Raw genomic sequence first — 7,727 nt, forward strand, 5'->3', positions numbered from 1 at the left:
CTGGTAAAATTATCAAGAGGAGTTTTCTGAGGGATGAGGCATGAGTCATTAATTATGAACCAAGAACTACTTCTTCAAAAGTGTAAAGAAATAAGCCAAAGCCACCAGAAAAGACTCAAAAACGGGCACTTAAGATAAAACAAAACTGTTCTTAGTCAAACACTGGTAAATAGGCTGGATGGGGCCTCCACCACAGCTTGGCCTCAATCCTTATCCCACTGAGGAATGAGAGTACCTTGGCCAGGCCTGCCTTCAGTTCAGACCCAGCAGCCTTAGAGGATTTGGAGTCATCCAACCTGGTCAGTTCCAAGACTAGAGACCCAGGTATGTCAATTTGCTGGCCCATACCTACTCCCTAGGACTCCCACATTGGAAGCTATTTGCACTTTGATCTGCCCTGGGGCTTCTAGTCACAGAACAGTCTCTCTGGCAGTTTACTTTCTGCTGAGTGAGACCAACTTGGCTTAAAGATCTCTACCCCACTCCTCCCCACCCTACCCCAACCTCAGGCCTGGTATAGGAATGCTTAGGGAACTTACTATCTCCCAACTTTACTAGAAACAAGGAACTTGCACCTCACCCAGTAGTATCTTTCCTTAGAGCTTCCTAAAATTTGCTGGATTCCCATAGGTCCTGTTTCTGGAGCAAAAGGGGCTCTTACAAGTTATTGGTGGCCATTGAGGAATGCCTGACACAGACAACGTACCTGGAGCCTCACTGCAAGAAGAATGAAAGATTCTGGCAAAAAGAACTAGTGAATGATTTTGGACTCTGGTGAAAACAGAAGTTTTCACCCTCTTCCTGGCCATTGTGTAGGTTCTAAGCAATTGAGATTTCTGTCTCACTCATGCAAAGTAAACATACCCAACAGGCTGGATCTTTTTCCCTTACAACCCCCTGTGGGCCTCAGACAGCTTCAAATGCTGGAAAATGAGTATGAGAATGGGTCATTGGGCCATGTCTCCCTTCCACTCCTTGACTTGGAAGTACTGAATCAAGCAGATATCGATACGCTATGGGACTGGTCAGCTTCTCACTCCCTCAAACAGCTAGACTCATTTCTGTCCTTAGAGCTGACAGATGCCTTGAGAAACTACCCTGGCAACCAGGATCTTGCACTCATCTTGTGAGTGCTGCTTCACTGCCAACTGAACTATAAGCACAGGGATTGGGGTTCCTGCTACTGTTTCTGGGGAATGTGAATGAAATCCCTCTGATGGGGCATGAGACCAGAACCTGTGGTTGTCTGAAGGAGAAGTAGATCCTTAATGGCCAGTATTCATACCTGCATTTTGTGGTCCCATTCCCAAAGAGGAATGCATACTAGCTGGCAGGATAAGAATGTCCTGTGTCAGAATAAAGGAGGAAGAGTCCCTGCTACCTCAGTGCCCAGACAAGTCTTGAACATCAATCCCTTCAGTACTCCAAACATCACCTTGGTACTAGGAAAATTGTAACATCTGGATCTGGTTTACTTTCTCTTCAAACTGTTTTTATGCTACTGGAATGTTATTGAGAGACTGCTAACTTTAAAACTGGGCCAGGGAAAATAAACATTGGCATTTGTCATCTTCCTCTTCAAAATACTGGGAACGCCATGAATTTGAAATTCCTCTTGAGCACCATTTCTATATTAATAAGATTAAATCCTAAAGAAGAATAAGGACTCAAGAGTACAAAATGTATACATTATTTTTTATAAATAAGGCTTTAGAATAATACTATTTAAAAGAAATCTGCATTTTTACATTCACCATCAGTGAGTTCCTGACTGGAAAGGCTGTGCATGATGATACACAGCAGGGACCTCACTGCAGGACAACAGGAGCTCAGGAAAGCACCATTCATTTGAGAAGTAGTAGGCAGGCTCTGACAGTCCTGTTGCATTGCTACCAATGGGAACTCTTAAACTTCTTCCTCCACCAAGTCTTCTTCAAATTCCCCCTGTTCATCAGCAGTGGCATCTTGGCACTGCTGGTACTCGGACACCAGGTCGTTGATATTGCTCTCAGCCTCAGTGAACTCCATCTCTTCCATGCCTTCTCCCAGTGCAAGAATGCCTTGCGCTGGAACATGGCACTGAACTGCTCTGAGGTGCGCTTGAAAGGTTCTTGGATGGCCGTGTTGTTGCCGATGAAGGTGGCTGACATTGTGAGGCCACGCGGGGGGATGTCACATACAGCTGTCTTCACATTGTTGGGAATCCAGTCTGCAAAGTAGCTGCTGTTCTTGTTCTGCATGTTGAGCATCTGCTCATCTACCTCCTTCATGGACATGCGGCCTCGGAAGATGGCAGCTGCTGTCAGGTAACGACCATGGCGGGGATCACAGGCGACCATCATGTTCTTGGCATCAAACATCTGTTGGGTGAGCTCGGGCACTGAGAGAACATGGTACTGCTGGCTGGCTCGGCTGGTCAAGGGTGCAAAGCCAGGCATGAAGAAGTGTAGGCGGGGGAAGGGCACCATATTCACGGCTAGCTTGCGCAGGTCTGCATTCAGCTGGCCGGGGAAGCGCAGGCAGGTGGTGACTCCACTCATGGTGGCTGACACCAGGTGGTTCAGGTCTCCATAGGTGGGTGTGGGCAGCTTCAGGGTGCGGAAGCAGATGTCATACAGGGCCTCATTGTCGATGCAGAAAGTTTCATCTGTATTTTCCACCAACTGGTGGACAGACAAGATCGCATTGTAAGGTTCTACCACGGTGTCTGACACCTTGGGGGAGGGCATGACGCTGAAGGTGTTCATGATGCGGTCTGGATACTCCTCTCGGATCTTGTTGAGAATCAGGGTGCCCATGCCTGATCCAGTGCCACCTCCCAGGGAGTGGGCCAGCTGAAAACCCTGGAGACAGTCACACCTTTCTGACTCCCGCCGTACCACATCCAGCACCGATTCCAACAGCTCGGCCCCCTCCGTGTAGTGGCCTTTTGCCCAGTTATTGCCTGCCCCGCTCTGGCCTATCAGACACAAAGACATGATGAGAGACACACTCCAAGAAAAATGACTGTGCCTGTCCTATTGTGAAGACAATAGGACTCTTCTGAGCTAACCTTTGCTATTACATTAGATAAAGGAAATGTTTTCAATGTATCTGGGACCCTACAAATCACACAGGTTCTAAAGAAAAGTAAAGAGTGTGAAGGAAAATACATTTTAACCCAAATCAAGTACTTCTAGAAATGAAGAACCGAGCCTGCCTCAATACTGGAAATGTAGTTACTTTCACACAGTGTGGTCAGAGGGAAGCTAAACTGCAAGCACTTGTCTGCACCTTGCTCACACATAGCTGTGCTTTGATTTCTGGTGTCCTGAAGTGGTTCTGTTATTGCCAGGGCTTTAAAATGACCAGCAGTGCTGAAACCTTGTTGGTGGCTTTCTCTACTTGATGCTCTTTCCCTTCAGAGGCTTCTTTGTCATGGAGGGCTTGCAGAGTTGCACTGATCTGAGCTGTCTGAGAGGCCAGGGGCATGACTCCCGTGGACTGGAATAGGTGGGTTAGGTGAGGACAATATCAAGATGGATAAAGTCTCAGCCCAGCACTGGAGTGCATGGATGTTAGGATCCATGGACCATGATGACTTACCAAATATGAAGTTGTCTGGCCTAAAGATCTGGCCAAATGGTCCCGATCTCACTGAGTCTAATGTTCCAGGCTCTAGGTCCACCATGATGGCCCGAGGAACATATTTGTTGCCTGTGAGAAAAAGAGTTGACTTAGGCCTATCCTTGACAAGGAACTTAGGGGGCAGAGTTTATGATTCTAAGTGACTCTCAGCATTCATTACAAAAATTACAGCATTTGAGACATGGAAACAGAAAAGATATCTTGAGCATGAATCCCCATGCAAGAGGCTTCAGCAACTTTAAGGATGTTTGCAGTTGTCTATTTCCATTGAATATTCATTCCTTTGTTTTGGGCATGGTGGCTGAAATCTCAGCTACACATGAGGCAAAGATGAGCATCAGGCTTTGAGTCTAATGGTGCAAAAGAATGGTGGCAACACTTTTTTTGTGGTTCATCGTGGGGCTTGAACTCTGGGCCTGGGCACTGTCCCTCAGCTCTCCAGCTCAAGGTTAGCACTCTATCACTTGAGCCACAACCCCACTTTCAGTTTTCTTATTGGAGATAAGAGTCTCAAGGACTTTTCTGCTCAGGCAAGATTTGAACCATGATCCTCATATCTTAGCCTCCTAAGTAGCCAGCATTACAGGAATGAGTTACCAGTGCCTATCAGCAAGAAACTTTCTCTTTTTTGTTAATTTTATTTTATTGTAAAGGTGCTGTATAGAGGAGTTAGTTACATGAGTAAAGAAATGAGAACATTTCTTGTCAAAAATTGTTACCCCCTACTTTGTTGTTCTCCCACTATCCCTCCCCTTCCCCAATTACCATTCTCAAGAAATGAACCAGGTTCATGCCTATAATCCTAGCTACTCTGGAGGCTGAGATCAGAGGATCACTCTTCAAAGCCAGCTGGGGCAGGAAAAGTCCTTAAGACCCTTATCTCTAATAAACTAAGAGAAAACCAGAAATAGCACTGTAGCTCAAGATGTAGAGCTGCTTGCCTTGAACTGAAGAGTTGAGGGACAGTGCCTAAGCCCAAAGTCCAAGCCACATGACCGACACCCCAACGCCAAAAAAAAAAAAAAAGCCAGGTATGGCTATTCACCAAGTAGATGTAGGGGAATTCAAGTGTAAGGCTTTCCTGGAGAAAACATTTATACAATATATATTTATTGTCTTATAATTTTTCAATAATGGTTATCAAACAGCACACATCCTTGTATTCAAATACTCAGAGCAACCTTGAGCAATGACTTGCAATTTCCCATTTATCCTGATTTGGCCCAAGGGAAAGCAGTTAACATGATGTAAACACAAGTTTTAGAATACCCCCTTCCTAAACATTCACATGAAGAAAACTGGCCATCCTGCTGGAAATACAGGATCTAATAAAGACACAACCTAAAATTCTGTTCATAGGAGTGACACAATCCAACCCAACCACTCTCGACCAAGGTGAGGACATCCCAAAATATAGATCTATAAAACTCAAATTAAATAGTTTTGTACTTTTGTTTGTACTTGTTCATTGGATTAATACATAGGAAAGTCAATTATCCACGATTCTTTTTGTATACAATAATGCAGAATGGAAACTCAATATAAAATTAAATGATCTTTACATTGACAGTTACAAAAACTGAAAATCTGCTTTGTAGACTTCAATTAGGCTGTTTACGTTAGGAAAGACAATATTAATCATTTAAAAGCAATGTTTACAAATTAGTATTGGTTTTTTCTACATCAAAAAAATGTTTTCTTACTTTAAAAACCTTAAAAATATTTTTGGCTAAGTATTCATATTCAAAATGCTCAAGACCAGAAATGTTATAGATTTCAGGGTAAGACACTTTATTTATGCTTTGTGATTTGGACTATTCTCATATATATTAGTGACTTAACATCCCTCTTTAAAATTATTAAAATTTTCTTTTTCAAAATATTGTTTTAGAAATTTAATCTATATTTTAAAGAGGCAATGTAACTGGGCTCTGCTTGCTTACAGGTGTAATTCTAGCTACTCAAAAATCTGAGATAAGACCTTAGCATCGCAGATTGAAGTCAGCTGGGGCAGGAAAGTCTGGGAGACTCATCTCCAAGAAACTACCCAAAACAAAAGAAGCTCATAGTCAGTGCCCAGGCCTTGAGCTTAGGATGATCAGCACACAACCAAATGGCACTGGATTATATTATATTTTATCAATTGTTTTAGAATGCATATTTAGGCAGTCTCATTTTTAATTATGTGAAGCGGGCTCACGCATTTATCCTAGGTACCCAGAAGGCTGAGATCAGAGAATCACGGTTCAAAGCCAACCAGGGCATAAAAAGCCGGCAAACTCTTATCTCCAATAAAACACCAGAAAAGTGGAAGTGGCACTGTGGCTTAAGTGGTAGAGCCGCTTGCCTTGAGCTGAAGAGCTGAGCGACATTGCCTAGGCCCAGATTTCAAGCTCCATGACCGAAAAAAAAATCCAGGTGTGGTTAGTCAGCAAGTAGAGGTAGGGGGAACTCAGGTATAAGGCTTTCCTGGGGTAATTCACAAGAATATACTCAAAAATTAAAACAAAGTATCTGGTGGAGTGGCTCAGTTGGGTACAGCACTTGACTTATAAGATCAAGGTCACAAATTAAAACTACAATACTACCATAAGGCAGGAACTCCTTCCTTTTCATTAGTATTCCCCTGGGAACTATTTTGCCACCGTATGGGAAACCAGATGGGAGACACTCACCAGTTGCCTCATTGTAATACACCTCGATTCTCTGCAGCTGTAAATGGCTGTCTCCATAGTAGTTGCCAGTGCAATCAATATTGTGCTCATTGCTTATCATTTCCCAAAACTGAGATGGAAATAGAAGTGTATTATGAACTAGAATGTTAACTGTCCAAACAATGCATTTTAAAGTAACTAAAAGAAACCCATGTCCTGTTGACACAAATATATTTGTAAAAAATAATTACATTTTCTAAATTAAAAAAAGCACAGAAATGGGTGGTATTTTAGTTTTCTTAATCTCTTTGTTATCTGGCTGAATAGAAGATGTCTGTGTTCTCCTATGAGTATTCCATCTTATGCAGTACCATATTCTGTTTGTATTCTATGTCGAGTAACTGGCCTTTCATGGACATGAAATTGCCAAATCAGTAAAGACTCAGTAAGAAGGGTCTCCAGAACCCCAAGTGTCCTCAGAGCATACACAACAACCAATGATTTAGAAAACACCCAACTTAAGGGAGCTTAGGTGGGGCATGAAACTCAGAGAAATTTGCATTAAGGTAGAAGAACTGTTCACAATTATCTGACACTCATCAGTTGACACAAGGGAATTGTCTGTATCTTTCAGCTCAAAAACACTGCATTCCTTGCATTCAAACCAGACCAAACGTGCATTAGTCTATTCCCAGGAAACTAAATACAAAGACTTGAGATTCAGGTAAGACTAAGACATGCAAGGGATTTGAAACCACCCCAGCCTTGTTTAAAAACCACACCCACCAGGGCCACACAAATTAGGGAAATTGGATAAGCTATCTGGGGGACTTCATTTGCAGAAGTTTAGGGACCACTATGGAGCCCCACCTACTTCAGCCTAGCCATGACCACCACCACCTCCACACTCCAACCCGTCCTCCTTCTCCTTCCCCTAAATTTGAGACTTGGATCCTAGGCCAGTGCCATGCTCACCTTTGCGCCAATCTGGTTGCCACACTGGCCTGCCTGTATGTACACAATCTCCCTCATGGTGCCGGGCTGCAGTGCTGATGGATGTATGTCTTCAGCGGTGGTGCCCACAGAGGCAAACAAGTAGAGCTGGGAAGCAGGAATCTGACAGAGTGAACTCAGATCCCCATTTATACCTCTGATTGTTACAGGGGCAGAGGAGATGGGGCGGACTTGATTATAGGTGGAGCCAGCAGGTGCTCCAACTCAATCGCCCTATTGCTGGGTAATCAGAGGGCCCTACCAGTTCCTACCTACCCTGGAATCCAGCTGCCAGCTGCAAGTCCATTAGCACAGCTCCCACTCTATTTGGATCATCTGGTGACCCTGCCATCCACTCCCCACTCTGACTCACAAGAGAGGCTGAACCCTGGGATCAAGGAAAGAAGAGGAGGAACTTCCTCTGCACAAGGTCCTTGTTTGCCAGAAGCCCAG

The 7,727-nt window shown here is 43.9% G+C and overlaps 1 pseudogene; it reads right to left on the reverse strand.

Annotated features, from left to right (window-relative positions):
- Window positions 1–1,905: 1,905 nt before the first annotated feature.
- LOC138810928 (tubulin beta-2 chain-like) lies at window positions 1,906–7,313 on the reverse strand (annotated as a pseudogene).
- Window positions 7,314–7,727: the final 414 nt, after the last annotated feature.

This window comes from Dipodomys merriami, unplaced genomic scaffold (assembly GCF_024711535.1).
Source record: "Dipodomys merriami isolate MVZ:Mamm:240054 unplaced genomic scaffold, mDipMer1.0.p SCAF_510, whole genome shotgun sequence".
NCBI lineage: Eukaryota > Metazoa > Chordata > Mammalia > Rodentia > Heteromyidae > Dipodomys > Dipodomys merriami.